Source organism: Crocuta crocuta, unplaced genomic scaffold (assembly GCF_008692635.1).
Source record: "Crocuta crocuta isolate KB4526 unplaced genomic scaffold, BGI_CrCroc_1.0 scaffold24, whole genome shotgun sequence".
Taxonomy (NCBI): domain Eukaryota; kingdom Metazoa; phylum Chordata; class Mammalia; order Carnivora; family Hyaenidae; genus Crocuta; species Crocuta crocuta.
Genome location: NW_027530974.1, coordinates 5,264,898 through 5,281,134, shown reverse-complemented (window position 1 = coordinate 5,281,134; position 16,237 = coordinate 5,264,898). Strand labels below are relative to the sequence as shown.

Here is a 16,237-nt window from a genome sequence, read left to right as displayed (position 1 = left end):
CAGATTAAAGACACCCTTCTTTGGGGTCACTAACTATGGGAACCAATCCAGGTGCTAATCAAGTAGTCTAAGTCACTTGTGCAGGAGTCTTTTTGATCCAAATACCTCATAATACAGCTGCCTCAGAAAGGGGTTATTTCTTGGTGCTTCCCAAGTAATGATCAGGATGAAAGGGATGAGAGTTAATTAGGTCTACAGGGATATTTGGGATTGCACTCTGACTATTCCCAGAAATGATCCTTCTTTCTTTCCTCTAACGGCAACGCCAGGCTGGACTGGTTGGTGCACCAAGCCAGAAGAAATCTAGGAATTCAATTTATTTCTGGTTCAGCCACCTGGATTCTCTGGTGAGATTGCCATAATCCTAGGTCATAAGCACACTGCTTACCGAGTCCTTGTACAGTGAGTCCATGTGGGGGACATAATAGATCCTTATAAGTTTTATGAAACATCCTTATGCTTTTTGCACCTGACCCTTCTGGATGAAAGGAATGGGTGCAAGTGGGAATGAGTGTATAAAAGATGAAGTTATACCTACTGGGATAGGAAATGTCAAGTTTATTATGGTAGAGGGAGAACAACAATTTTGACACCTGGGGAGGGAATATCTTTGATCCAGGGTATATAGTAGATTAAGGACATTAATGACCCTTGTCTTTCAGAATCACCCTTAGAGTCTTTCCCACTGGTGTGGCTCTTCTAAATAATTGGAAGCACCTTAAATTTAACTGACCACTGGGTCTGACATCCCTCACCAGAGAACTCTATTGGATCGCCATTCCCTTTACTGTTACCAAGAAGTCTTTTGAAAACAGCAGAGGAGGAATTCATCTCCTAACGCTCTCACAGAAAACACCTGTGAACCACAATTCACAAAGATTAGAGTGGATGGAAGCCACTTGATTAGTGGTGCCTGCAAATGAGACAGATTATACTGTCTCTCCTTAATCAAAGACTAGACTCAATGATTCAAACTGAGCTGAGCACTTTAAAGCCAAACGGCCAACCAGAAGGCCATCTTCAAAGACACTGTCAACTTGTATCCTTGACTGATATGGATCCTACTTTGGGGCCTCAACAATTATAAGCAGCATATTTCTTCTGAGGCACCATGTGCCTCCTGGGACTGTATTTTCTTGTATGGAAGCCAGGTATTAACTCTCTCCTCAAAATACAATGACCTTCACATTAGAGATGGTTTTCCTTTTGTCACTAAACTGTTGGGTGTATACTTAGGAGTGGAATTGCTCAACCATATGGTAACTCTGTATTTAACCATTTGAGGTACTGCCAAGGTGTTTGGGGTACTGTATTTTTCAAAGTGGCTATGATACCTTACATTCCCATCAGCAGTTTATGAGGGTTTCTCACCAACCCTTCGGATTGTTATATATCTATGAGTTTTATTCTGCCTCTGAGTTAGTGTCAAGTGGTATTTCATTGTGGAGTTTTTTTTTATGTTTATTTATTTTTGGCAGAGAGAGAGAGATGGGGAGGGAGAGAGAGAGAATGACTGGGAGAGGGGCAGAGAGAGAAGGAGAGAGAGAATCCCAAATAGGCTCCATGTTGTTAGTGTAGAGCTCTAATCAGCATTCTGTCTCACAAACCGTGAGATCATGACCTGAGCCGAAATGAAGAGTCAGACACTTAACCAACTGAACCACCCAGGCACCCCTGATTGTGCCTTGATGTACATTTGTGCCTCATGTGCTCATGAGGCTGAGCATCTTTTTATGTGCTTACTGGTCATTTGTATATCTTCTTTGGAGAAGCATCTATTTAGATCTTTGGCACATTTTAAAATTGTGTCATTATCTTTAATTGCGCTGTTGATTATTGAGTTGTTTTATATACACATAATATATATGTTTATATATATAATTTGTTTTGTTTTATATATTTGTTACATACATACACTTATATAACATAGATATAAGCCCCTTATCAGATATATAATCTGAAAAAAAATTTGCTCCCATTATGTGGACTATTTTCACTTTGAGGCATTTCCTTTGAGGCACAAAGTTTCCCCTTTTGATGATGTCCAGGTTATCTATTTTTTCTTTTATTGCTTTTATTTTATTTTTTATTCCTTTATCATTTAATTGCTTTTATTTTGATGTCCTATTTACTTTTTGGAGCTTTAATCTACATGTCCCTAACTAACAATACTGCATCTTATCATGTGCTTTGTTGCTTATTTTACATTTTTCTGGTGAAATGTTTGCCCAAATCTCTCTTTGTTTTCACTGAGGTTTTCTTTTCTTATTTTTGAGTTGTGAGAATTCTTTCTGTGTCCTGGATACAAGCACTTTATCAATGTGTTTTGAAAATATTTATCCTATATTAGTGGCTTGTCAAAATTTAATATTCTTCACAGTGAATTTTGAAAACCAAAGGTTTAACATTGATGTAGTACAAAGTATATGTTTTAAAACATATGATTTATACTTTTGGTATCTTATCTAAGAAATTTTTGACCACCTAAGCTCATAAATATTATCTTCTGGAAATTTTATGTTTAAATTTAATATTTAGGCCTGTGACCCACTGGGTGCAAAGTGGGGATGAAGGTGTTTGTTTGTTTTGTTGCATGCGGGTATCCTATTGTTCTAGCACCATGTGTTGAAAAGACTATCCTTTCTCCATTGAAATGGCTTTGCATCTTTATCCTTGTTTTTTAGCAATTTGACTATGATGTATTTTAGTGTGTTTTCCTTCATGTTTCTTCTGCTTGGGGTTTATTGAGCTTTTTGGATCTGTGGGGATTTAGTTAGTTCTTATCAAGTTTGGAAAATTTTAGGCCATTAATCCCCCCTCCCCAACCTACTACTGGGATTCAATTACATATATATTAAACTGGTTGATATAGTCCCATATTTCACAGAAGCTCTGTTGCCTTTATCATCATCATCATCATCATCATCATTCTTTCAGTATTTTTTCTTCCTGTGTACATTATTGATAATTTCTATTGTTATAGCTTAAAGTTCACCATTATTTCTTTGCTATGTGTAATCTGCTCTTATTTCCATCTAGTGTGGTTTTTATCACTAGAAGATCAATTTGGGCATCTTTTATATCTTTAATTTTTCTCCTTATCATGCTCATGCTTTCTTTGCCTCCTTGAACATATGGAATAATTTTTTTAAGAGTGAGGCCACACACAAGTGAGCAGGGAATAGGCATAGGGAGAGAAAGAATATTAACCAGGCTCCATGCTCCACACAGAACCTGAAGCAGGGATCAATCTCACAACCACAAGATCATTACCTAAGTGGAAGAGTCAGGCAAGAGTCCAATGCTTAACCAACTGAGCCACCCAGGTGCTCCTGGAATACATTTATAGTGGCTACTTCAATGTCCTTGTCTACTAATTCTATAATCTTCATCATTTCTGGGTCTGTTTTTATTGTTTTTTTTTATTCTGATTATGATTGATATTCTCCTGCTTCTTTGAAAGCCTAATGCTTTGTATTGGATGCTGAACATTTTAAATTTTGTTTTTTGGTGCTTGTTTTTTTTTGTGGGGCAGGGGCAGTTATTCTTTTAAAACCTTGGATTATGAGTAACTTACCTTGCTAATGTTCTGCAAGATGAGCAAACATTTCTGATAAATTTTAACTTGGTAAATGAGCAATATCTTGCAATAGGAGTAGTACATGACCGAATGTCACATGATCACAATTGAGCCAACAGATCTTGAAATTTGCTTTGATATATGAGTGTTTTGGATTATAAGCATGTTTCTAGAATGAATTGTGCTTGCAAAAAGCTTTTACTGTGCTTTTGTTGTTGTTTTGGGGTAGAGCTCATTTACTTGCAAACGGCTTAATTTTTAAGAGGTTTGCTTTTAAGTTTTGTTGAGCATGTTATACACTGAATGTGTCCCCTTCAGATTCATGTAGTGAAGCTTTAACCACTGATGAAATAGTACTTAGAGGTGGGGGATTTGAGTAGGAAGTAGGTTTAGATGAGGTCATGCAGGTGGGGACCCTTTGGTAGGATTAGTGTCCTTTTCAGAAGAAGAAGGAATACCAGAGTGCTCTCTGTTTCTGCACACATGAGGAGAGTGAGAAGGAAGCCATCAGCAAGTCAAGAAGAGAACTCTCACCAGCAATTGAGTGTTGGTACCTTGGTCTTGGATTTTCCAGCCTCCAGAACTGTGAGAAATAAATGTCTGTTGGTTAAGTCACTGATTCTATGGCTTTTGCTGTAGCAGGCTAAGCTGACTAAGATAGCAGATACAGAAGGGCCTTTCTACTTTGCTACACTACTGAGGCAACTCCCTGCTGAGGACTCGACTCAATATTCTGTGTATCAGAAGTATTTTTCTTTAGCAAACAATTTCTGTCTCAGATTGTTCCACCTGCTCCTTTTCAGTGTTTCATATCTAGTATGGTAGCTCCTTCCCATGGATGCATTCCTTAATACTTGAGTTAACCACCTAATATGAATTTTCTGAAGATGTCCCAAGTTTTCTGTTCATTTCTCTTTCCTCTAGTATCCTGTTCTGAGAAGTTTAGAAACTCTCAATAATTCAACCTGAGTCCTCGACTCAGGAAGACCACTGGGCCCTCCCTGAGTTCCCCTTCCCTGCTGCACTGTGGCTTGCAAACTCCAAGTATCAAGCTGAACAGTCACCTTATTTGCCTCCCTTCTCTCAGAGATCACTGTCCTGGGATATCTGTTACCCAGATAGTTGTTTAAGGTTTATAGGTAAATCAGGTTTCTGTTAACCCACTGTGACCAGAAGTAAAAGTCTGCATCTCAGCCTGAAGGGAATACTGAGAGAAGCTGCTGGTTTCTGTGTACTGTGGGAGCTAGACATTGGAGAAGCTATAATTGCCACAAGAATCTGGTGCTGGACAATCTGTTCATGTTTTAAGATCTGGGCACTGGGAAAGCCATGTATGCTACAGGAGCTGGGTCCTGGGGAAACCTTGCACATTTCAGGAACGTGGCAAGCAAGCACACCAGAAACAGGAAGCTAAATCTTTTCTTCTTATAATGTCTCTCCAATGCCCTCTACTGACAAAGCTTAATATCACGCTTTCTTGCCGAGAAATACTATTTAAGGGGCCCATATCCATTTTCCTAGAGCAGGTATTGAAGTATGAATTTAGAGCCAAGAGGCAATAGATTGATAGCTGTAATATACATTGTGGAGGATTGCTGTCTACTGGTATTTCAAAATTATGTGGCCATCTGGTAAGTTCAGATCTATAACATCAATTAAATGCTGTTCATGAAAATTTTTGAGCTTGAGTTTTAGATGACTAAGATTTATTTAGTTCTAAGAAGAGGATAGTGGCTTCATCTATTCCTAGCAAAGAACAAAAACCTCTAAAATAGCATACTATATTCATCTCCATTTTTCCTTATTATTTGCTAGAAGAGAAAAAGAAAGGAAGGGAACTGATGTTATTGAGCTACTTCTATGTGTCAGGTGCTTTGCATATATAATTACTTGAAACTCACAAAACCACCCTATGAAGAAGGTTGATCATGTGCCATTTTACAGATGAACAAACAAAATTGAGGCAATTTGCATGGACAAGAATATCCTGGGAGGGTTTTTAACAATGAAGATGACTTGACCAGTCCCACAGTTTCTAGTTTAGTACATTAGGGATGAGGTTTCAAGCAGACACCTAAGGGATTCTGGTGCATGTGTCCATGGGCCGCATCATCTGAATCACTTATTTAAATAACTTGTTCAAGTTCACGAGGTTCAGGGGAAGACTTCAGACTGAACAGAGGACTATTTGTCTCTAACCATGTCCATCCTTTTACCCCTGTTATATCAGATTGTGGATTAGTAGTAAGGGCGGAACAATTATTGCGGGTCCGCTGGCTGTTTCAGGGCCATCCTAGAATTATGTATAAAGTAAGTAATCAGTTTACGGACAAAGAGCTGTTTAAAAACAAGCCCCGAGCTTATAGACTGTGTTTCAGAAACAATATCTTATTGGAACAACACTGGTTTACTCTTGTGATCATGAAGTGGTTCCTTCCTTCAGTCTCAGCTCCTTAACGGACTCTCAGAATGACCTTGGAAAAATCAGTAAATATTCAGTAGGAGGTCTCCTTCTTGGTCTAGGGGGTTGATGGCACTTGATTATAAATTACACTATTAAATTGTTGGATAATGCGACAATTATATAATGAGAATATTCAATAATAAACATTTCCAAGATTATCAGTTGTCAAAGAAATTTTGTCTTTCAAAGCTAATTATTAAATGTTACTCGGTAATGCTTATTTTATTAAGTGCTTCCAAAGGAGCTAATTTTAGATGTTTTCTTCTTGGGTGATGCATCATGCAGTATCTGGGATGAAGAAATGGAACTAAGTTGTGTTTTGGGTTGGGCAAGAACACCTAACTAATTTTAGAGCATTTGGAGGTCAATGCATTATTAAATAGATGCATTCCACATGTGAGTGACTCATTTAGTCTTGGTTCTGCCCTTGTTGTGCAAATGTGACATTCAGAGGAGCCTTATTTAAGTTATTGAGTATCTTTTTTCTGCAAAAATAGAAACAGAGCATCTAAACCAAAGCAAGGTTTTGTGTCAATCAAATAAATGGGCTTGTAGGTTCTGAATAAAACTTTGTATTAGGATTCTGACATCCCTGGCACATAAAGATTGATTTTCATTTACTTGACTCAATAAAGAACTCTATTGGAAAATGCCATAGTCTTTTCATGGGTAGAAAAACTCAACGTTATAAAGTTTCTCTCAATCCATAAATGTTATGCGACTCCAACACTCTTTTAACTAGATAAATTGATTGTAAGCATAATGTGAAAAAAAAATAAATCAGAATGGTCAGGAACATTAAAAAACAGAGACAGGAGGAACTTTCTCTATGAGATATCAAAACATATTCTAAAGCTGCAAAAATTAAAACAATATGATATTGGTACATGGCTAGAAAAATAGCTAGAAAAGAAATCACAATAAGAGGTCCAGAAACATACTGAACTACATATAGGAATTTAGTAAATAAAATAGGTAGAATTTTAATATAGTAGGTGAAAATAAGGACAATGGAAATAATGGTTTCAGATCACCTTAAAAATAATCTGAAAAAAATGGATTCCCATCTTACATATTAAATATACAGAAATCTACAGATTGATTAAAATTTAGATGTTAAAAAAGGGATTATAAGACTTAGAAAAATATGAGATTTTAAAATTTTAAGTAGGAAACCATTCTTAAGAATGAATAAAGTCATCAAAGAAAAGACTGATAGATTTAAGTCAGTAAGAAAAACCAACAACCCAACAGGAAAATGGATAGAAGATATGAAAGAAGAATTCATAGTAAAGGAAATACAACCAAACAAAATGATGTTCAGCTTTATGTATAATAAGGAAACTAGCAATTAAAACTCCAATGACACATTGCTTTTTGTGTTACCTATTACATAGTAATATATATTGCATTGGCTGGAAACTAGAAACTGGGTTCCCTCATAACGTTGCTGGTGGGAATGTAATTTGATACAGTCTCTATGCAATTTAGCAATATCTTTAAAAACATAAAATACTGATATCCTTTGACCTTCTATGTATTTATCTCAGATGTACTCACGCATGTGAAATGACTTATATGTAAGGCTATCCATCAGAGCACTATGTATTGGAAACACATTACAATCCTGTTAATGGACAACAAATATGGTGTATCCATAGTATGGAATACTATGCTTCCATTAAAAGGAATGGGGCAGTTCTTTATATATTGCATATGAGAAGTACATTGTTAGTTTTTAAAAACATGCATAATAATGAATAGAGTATGTTGCTATTTGGGTAAACATGATGTATGCATATACATGTAGGTGCATGCATGTATATGTGCATATGTGTATATGTATAGTATATGTGTATGTGTGTATATAAGCTAACATAAAATATCTCTGGAAGATACACAAAAAATTGGTTACATTTATTGCTTCAAAGAAAGTAAACCGGTATTGTATATAGAGATCGAATTATTTTTGGGTAATCTACTTTTTCCCACTTAATAAATCACAGTCATCTCATGTCTGTAAACATAGACAGTATTATGATCGACTTCAGAAAAGTATGGTGTCTTGCCATGTAGTTAAAACTATACTTAACTAGGGGCGCCTGGGTGGCTTCGTCGGTTAAGCGTCCGACTTTCGCTTAGGTCATGATCTCGCGGTTCGTGGGTTCGAGCCCCGCGTCGGGCTCTGTGTTGACTGCCAGCTCAGAGCCTGGAGCCTGTTTCAGTCTGTGACTCCCTCTCTCTCTGACCCTCCTCTGCTCACGCTGTCTCTCTCTCTCCTAGAAATAAATAAAAATATTTTTAAAAAACTATACTTAATTAATTTACTCTCCAGTTTTTGCTACTATAAAAAAATGCTACAATATGAACTTCTAACAGAAGTTAAAATATTTTTCCCATTTTTCTGAAGGAGAGAGTTTTGAGTGGAATTGCTGAATCCTTTGTAGATTTTCTGAATTAAGTTAGAAACAAAAACTTTAAATAGGGGTCCCATTCTAGATGTCATTAATAAAGAGGATCTCCTGACTTTTCCAAATATTTACTTTTTTTTTTTTAGTACTTTGTGCACCTGCCTTCAAACGTCCATACTTTCGTGGTGGGGTTTTTCTTACCTTGCCTCTATCTCTGCACTGTCATTTCTACTATTTTCCTTTATATAACATTTACCTTCTGGGGGAAAAATAACAACAGTTACTTTGGAGTTTTATTATAATTTTTCTTTTTAAATGGATTTCCATTTGTTGTGTCTGATTTTTCTTGGTGGAGACGGCAGAGGTCTGCTCAGAGCAGCTTAACGAAGCCATCTGTGTGTATGGAAAAGCAGAGACAATTAAAACCTGTTGACAACTTTGGGCAAAGCTGTGGGCCTCATGTTCTGTAATTTATGTGAAAAGCTGAAGAACAATCAGTTCAAGCTGGTTCTTCAAAGAGGCACAGCCTGTAACATGCTCTTGGCAGTTCAGCATCTTTGCACCATAGCAAAGGGGTATCTGAGTCCAATGAATTCTGAGATGTGCAGTAGGAGCTCATGAACAGGGCCCATGAAAACAAACACACATGTTGCCATGAAGAGAAAATGGAAGCTGCTGATGTTTTTTTTCCAGTTTTTCATGGAACTCCATTTCTCTAACTAACAGACAAGCATATGCATAGCGCTTCCTTCCTCCTGCTTAGTATGTTTTTATGTCAGAAGTATGAAGAGCCCATTCTGATACCTACTTGGGGCATGAATCAGGGTTAAGGACATGAAAGGTGACAAGGTGGCTTGGGGACACAGTGGTGTATAGAAAGTCCAGGTTTAAATCTCAGCTTCTATTCCCTCCCAGCTGGGCATCTTAGACTCTCCATTTTCTACTTTTTAAAGAGGGGAAAATAATGCCTGACTGAAGGATATATGATGTTTGGAGGTAATATATATGATATTGCTTTATATTTCCATCTTTCCTTTCTCATCTTCCAGTTGTGTGGTTCCCATCCCCATCCTGCCACTGGAATTGTACTGGCCAGTGCCACCTCTGTTGCTAAATCACTGTCTTTGTCTTAGGTGTTTCTCAGGAACATTGACCAAGTCCACCTTTCTGATGCATTCCCTCCCTTTTGCTTCCAAGAATCTCACTAGACTGTTTCCTTCTCTCTCTGTGGGCACTTCCCAGTCTCCATTGGCTCCATCTCTTCTTCTTCCATATTCTGTTCTTTTTTTTTTATGTTTTATTTATTTCTAGGAGAGAGAGAGAGAGACAGCATGAGCAGGGGAGGGTCAGAGAGAGAGGGAGTCACAGACTGAAACAGGCTCCAGGCTCTGAGCTGGCAGTCAGCACAGAGCCCAACGCGGGGCTCGAACCCACGAACCGCGAGATCATGACCTAAGCGAAAGTCGGACGCTTAACCAATGAAGCCACCCAGGCGCCCCTTCCATATTCTGTTCTAAACTGGTGGTACTCAGTTTCTGTTCTGTATCTCCTTGTTCTTGGGCACACTTTTGCTGCAGAGTCCCATTCATATCTATGACATCAGCTGCCATCCATCTTTTGGAGTCTCCACTACATAATTTAGGTTCAACCAACATATTCCAGTCGGTCTCCAGATGGCCATGCTTGAGGGCCATATGCTGGTGCAGGAAATGCAGAGGTCACCCCCTTCTGCATGCCCTATTTCCCTAGCCCTTCCTCAACTCCCTTCCCCTTTATGGGTCCAGGAGTCTCAGAGAACTGGCAGGACTCTGAGAGAGAAGAGTCTAATCCAGCCTGGCCCTATTTTGCCTCTGTGGGCTTGGTGAATGCTGTGTGCTGAACAGAAGCTAGATTTGGTGAGTTATATAAGTGTGGACAGCAGACCAAATCCTCACCTCCCCAGTGGCCACCAGTGATTGGGTAGAGTCTTGCCCAATGAAAGTGACACTTTGAGGGTGAGTTTCTCAGACTTCAGGGCTCCTATCAAGGAAGGGTTCTTCTGCCCAAACTGGGCAATGCCTCAAAATTAAAAATCGTTACATTTTCTCCTTTAGCTACACCCTCAAGGCACTAGGGTCAAAGCAATGGGATTTAGTGTTAGTCACTTAATGTCATTAAACTACATCTAATGCTCAGAGCAGCTAGACACTGAAGTATCTTTGATGACACAAGGCCACCTAGAACACAGATAAACAGCAGCATTTGAGTCTTTGCTTTAGGGGAGATGAGTCTATTCAGGAATGTGGTGTCAAGTGAACTTTCATTGGAAGATGAGGCTACATGGAGGGAAATGTTACCTGTGCTAAGGAAACAGAGCTGGCAGGTTGGCTCCAAATTATGATGGCAGCAGCTGCTACCACGGAGGCTGCTGGGAGCTTTATTCCAGCAGATCTTAAAGTGAAAGCAATACCTAGGTTGCTCCTATGAGATCTGGGTTGGCATAGGCTTCAAATTCACAGTCCCCTTTGTTGTAGTCATTAATACCATTTACCTAAAATTTCTAGCTTTCTACTTCACAGGTAGAGGATACAATTGCACTTTTTGGCCCTCTTCTCATTTAGTGGGGCCACAAAACCTGTTATGACCAATGACTTGTGAGCGGATGTGATGTGGGCCACTTTAAAATTTTTTTTTAATGTTAATTTATTTTGGGGAGAGAGACAGAGCATGAGCAGGGGAGGGGTAGAGTGAAGAGGAGACCCAGAATCTGAAGCAGGCTTTAGGCTCCAAGCTGTCAGCACAGAGCCTGACATGGGGCTTGAAATCATGAACCATGAGGTCATGACCTGAGCTGAAGTCAGGCACTTAACTGACTGAGCTACCGAAGCTCCCCTAATGTGGGCCTTTTAGGCAAGAGCATATTATAGCTGGTCCTAGATACTCCACAGCTGTTTTCTCTCTGGTGGACAGTGACAAGGTTAGAAATATGGTTGCTGTGTCATTATGGGTACTTGAAACATCACAATGAGCAGAACCCCCTGCTGACCTATAATAGACACATAGGAAAAGTAAGAAATGGAACCTTTGCTGTCATAAACCACTGGCATTGTTCATGTTAGTTGTTACTACTGCAGAACCTTGCTTATCCTGACTAATACATACTCTTTCCCACTCAAGTACATACTCTCTTAAATGGTATAAGTAGCTTTTAAAACACATTTCAAACATAAGGGGCTTATTACACCCCTGTAGTAAGACAGTGAGGTCCACACCTATCTAACTAAAGAAGGAACCAACCAAAATGGTCTTCACTAAACGAGGAAAATCCATGTTAAGATGATTTCTGTTTGTCCCAGGACCTAAAGTTACTGGCAACTTTTCTCAACAAGGAAAATAAAAATCTCTGGTAGGAAATGCTGTTAGGGTATCTCTCTACCTTGCTTCAACCCAGATCTCTCTTAGGCTTCAGACACATCTCTCAGTGTCTACTAGTTATTTTCACTTGGATATCTCACTGACATCTCAAACTCAACATATGCAAATGAAAACTCATCACTTTTGCCCTAAACTATGTTTCTCTTGCTGTGATCTCTGTCTCAGTGAATGTTTTCATGCCCATACCATTAAGTACCCTTGACCTCTTTGTCTTCCTTTGCCCTCACACTAAATCTTTTCCCCAGACCCATGGTTTCTACCTCCTTATGTCCCTACCACTTTACTCTGTACTGGCCACTTTTCTTTCTTTCTTTGATCAATAGAAGCCTTCTCAGGGGTCTGCTTGTCCCAAGCCTCTCTTCTGTTCTATGCATGCTTTATATTGCAGCCAGAGTGATATTTCTACAATTCAGGGCTGATCAAAATATGCCCTTGTTGAATGTCATTTCATAGTTCCTCATTGCTCTTAGAAGAAAGATAAAGTTATAAATGTTGTCTTCAAATCCCCGATTTAGTTCCTGCTTCCCTCTCTGGTTGCACTTTGACTCATGCTCCACATTCACCCACCCTGAATATAATAGAAAGTTGCTTACTCTAGAAAACTCTCTTGGCCTTGTTCTCTCCAGCTGGAACACCCCTTTCCTCCTGTTTCTTGGCTAACAATTCTACTCATTTATCTGTCCTTAACTCAGATCTTACTTCCTCTGGGAAACCTTTAACGTATGGAGGCAGGAATAGGTTGCCTCTTGCGGAATCCTTTTATACCTACTCTCATGCTTATTGCTCTATAACTCTGTTATAATTGCCTATTCCTGCATATTGTTCCTCACTATAATGACATGTGCCAAGTATTTTACCTCACAATATTCCCGTGAGATAAATAATATTCCCATTTCAAACAAGAACACCAAGGAACAGAGAATTAAGGTAAGTGGTTTAAAGTCAGTCAGCTAGTTAATGGTGATGTAGAACTTGAGCCTGTGTAAGTTATATCCAAATCTCTTTAAGCATAACTGTCTTATACAACATCAGTGTTTATAGGGACCAAACTTATTGTTCGCCGTTGTATTCCCAGTGCTTGGCACGTGATGATGGGTACACAGTAAACTTAGCTGAATAAATAAAAGAAACAATGGAAAGGTGCCTGGCAAATAATAAGTTCATAGGAAAAACTAGCTATTATTTTTTACAAACTTTTTGCACAGCAAAGCAGAAAAAAAGGGAAGAAAAATCAGAGTATTAGCTCAGTTTCTCAATTGAGTATGAGAAACATATCAAGGACCCAGGAAACACCATGGGCACTACTTTTGAAACTGGGAGGCAGTTTTCTACAGAGCAGCCTCGCTGAACTCAGTGCCCTATTCCTGATAGTTCAGGTCTCACTTTACCTTGATAAACTGCTGTGTCATAAAAGAACCTTCCCAGCATTCACACCATTGACATTCACCTATATTTCCTTCAGGACAACAGACTATTAAAAAAATTTTCTTTCCTGAAATAAAAGAAAATCAGTGCTAATAGGAAAATAAACGGTTTTCAGTATTTTCAATACCAACTTGCACAGAGCTAATGTTTAAATATAAGAAAACTAAAATTTTTAAGTTGGAATTTGTGTAGGGCAGGAGACACCAGTAGGGTTTTTGGTATCTTTGAGTCCATATCATAGTTAAAATGTTGTAAGGTGAGTTTTGAAATTATAAATTGAGGACTTCAGCCAAGTAACACATGCATATGTAAAATAAAATCGTACACAGGATTATAATGAAGAGTTCTAGTCTCCTTCCACCTCTATCATCACTCCAATCCCACAGTGCAGGGGCAACATTTTACCTATTTTGTTAGTTTGTTTGTTTGCTTGTTTCTGATGGACAAACGTCATATTTCCAAACACTATGCTTATTATATCCATGTTTCTCCATGCACATATGACTTGATTTCTTGCTTTGTCACATTGAGTGTGACGGGCGCTTGCCAGGTTTCTGACATCCAATGTCTTATGAATACTTTTTTTTCTATTTGTATTTTTCTTTAGGAGATTTCCCACATTATGGGTGCCATCTCTCCAAGGTGGAAGACAAAACTCATTCTCCAGCCTCCTGTGTTGGAAAGATGCAAGTCTACGGTAGTGACTTTGCTAATCAGATCCACCTACACTGGGCTGTGTCCTAACAGGGTGCAGAAGGAGGAAACTAGTGTTAGGGGATTCACTTTCTTTGCTGAGTATGACAGCAGGGCTTCGAGCTTGTGGGGACAACAGCGGCAGAACATCTGCCGTCCAAGCCTGAGTGGCGTTGGGAGGGGCTGTGGAGTCTGTGCCAGAAGTTGAATGGAGATGGGGAGATTTCCTGAGAGAGGCCCCATGCAAAACCACTCACTGCAGAGCTGTTTAAGGAGGTAACATTAGCTTTTCCTTTCTTCTCCGTGGGTTTAATGCTAGGACCCCTGTATCCAGTCCCATAGTGTATCTGGGCTCTGCATTGTGTGAAACTGCATAACCAGTTCCATGAGCCTCTAGGGGACTCTGATTCTAATGCCCTATGAGGAATTTATTTTCTGTTTAAACTAGTCGTGCCAACTTCTGTCACTTGCAGTAAAGAACTAACTGATCCTTTTGACCAGGATATTGACCACTGCCTTAAGAGATGACGGTTTAATGTATTGTTATAACACTCTCCTTTCTTTTCTCCCTTCTTTTAAAATTTAGGTGATTATATTTTACCTTTACAACAATAAATATTAATAATAATTCTCCACTTATTATTTCATAAACTTTATCTCTTTTTTTCCAGCTTTATTAAAATATAATTGGCATATAACTTTGTGTAAGTCTCAGGTACACATGTTGATGTGATACACTTATGTAATGCAAAATGATCACCACTATAGAGTTAGCTAGCTCCTCTATCACATCACATAATTCCCATTTGTGTGGAGAGAACATTTAAAATCTACTCTCTTAGCGGTTTTCAAATATATAATACAGTATTGTTAACTCTAATTACCATGCTGTACATAAAATCCCCGGAACTTATTCATCTTTTTTTTCCCTTAAATAGTTTATTGTCAAGTTGGTTTCCATATAACACCCAGTGCTCATCCCCAACAAGTGCCCCCCTCCATGCCCATCACCCTTCTTCCCCTCTTCCTCACCCCCATCAGCCCTTAGTTTGTTCTCAGCATTCAAGAGTCTATCGTGGTTTGCCTCCCTCCCTCTCCCCAACTATTTTTCCCCTTCTTCTCCCCCATGGTCCTCCATTAAGTTCCTCCTAATTCACCTATACATGCAAACATATGGTATCTGTCCTCTGTCTGACTTATTTTGCTCAGCATAACACCCTCAAGTTCTCTCCATGTTGCTACACATGGCCAGATTTCTTTCTTTCTCATTGCCATGTAGTATTCCATTGTATAGATAAATCACGAGACTATAGATGCTGGCGAGGATGTGGCAAAATGGGCACCCTCCTACACTGCTGGTGGGAATGTAAACTGGTGCAGCCCCTCTGGAAAACAGTGTGGAGGTTCCTCAGGAAACTAACAATGGAACTCCCCTATGACCCAGCAGTTGCACTCCTAGGAATTTACCCAAGGGACACAGGAGTACTGATGCATAGCGCTGATGCACATGTACCCCAGTGTTCATAGCAGCACTCTCAATAATAGCCAAATCATGGAAAGAGCCTAAGTGTCCATCAACTGACTAATGGATCAAGAAGAAACTCTATCTTTAAATTCAACACTCCTGGGGCCATAACCTTGACCCTTCCCTCCATCTCCCACTGCCCTTCCACCTCCCATGTGCTGGCAGCTGGAGCTGTGCTTTCACTTTGTCAAAGTTGAGAACATTTCTATTCTATTCTATGATGATAATTAAATCTTCTGTTTTTTTATCTCTCCATGGACTCTAAAACCGGAAAACTAATAAGCAGCATTGACATTGTTAAGACTATATAAATGTTGACTTCAGAGACGAGGAATGAGCTAAGGACTACATGTCCTGCCTTACAGGTCTAATGTCATGACTCCTGTGCACTCGAAGAAAATGTTTCTAGCCTTCGGGTCACATGGATTTTTCTGTTCTTATACTTTATTAGTTACTCAAAATCAAGTCATATTTTTGTCCCTTCAGTTTTAAACCCTGACTTTTTTTTCTTTATGTTTACCAGGTACTTCTAATTGGAATTCTTTTTTCTTACTTAAAAAAGAATCTTAGGTCTCCACCATAATCTCATATGTATCCAGCCTTTCAATATTATATAGAATCCTTTTATCCACTCAAAGCCCCCTGCAATAAGGTCCTCCCCAGAATGTTCTAATCTGGACCTGTTGTCTGGATCTGCTGCACGGCTGACATCCTTGGGATTCTCT

At 39.0% G+C, this 16,237-nt stretch overlaps 1 long non-coding RNA gene across 1 annotated transcript; it reads left to right on the top strand.

Annotated features, from left to right (window-relative positions):
- The first annotated feature begins 265 nt into the window (after positions 1–265).
- LOC144236389 (uncharacterized) lies at positions 266–1,191 on the top strand. Its single transcript, XR_013336515.1, has 2 exons — positions 266–347; positions 663–1,191. It is a non-coding gene; the product is annotated as an uncharacterized LOC144236389 (long non-coding RNA).
- The last annotated feature ends 15,046 nt before the right edge of the window (positions 1,192–16,237 follow it).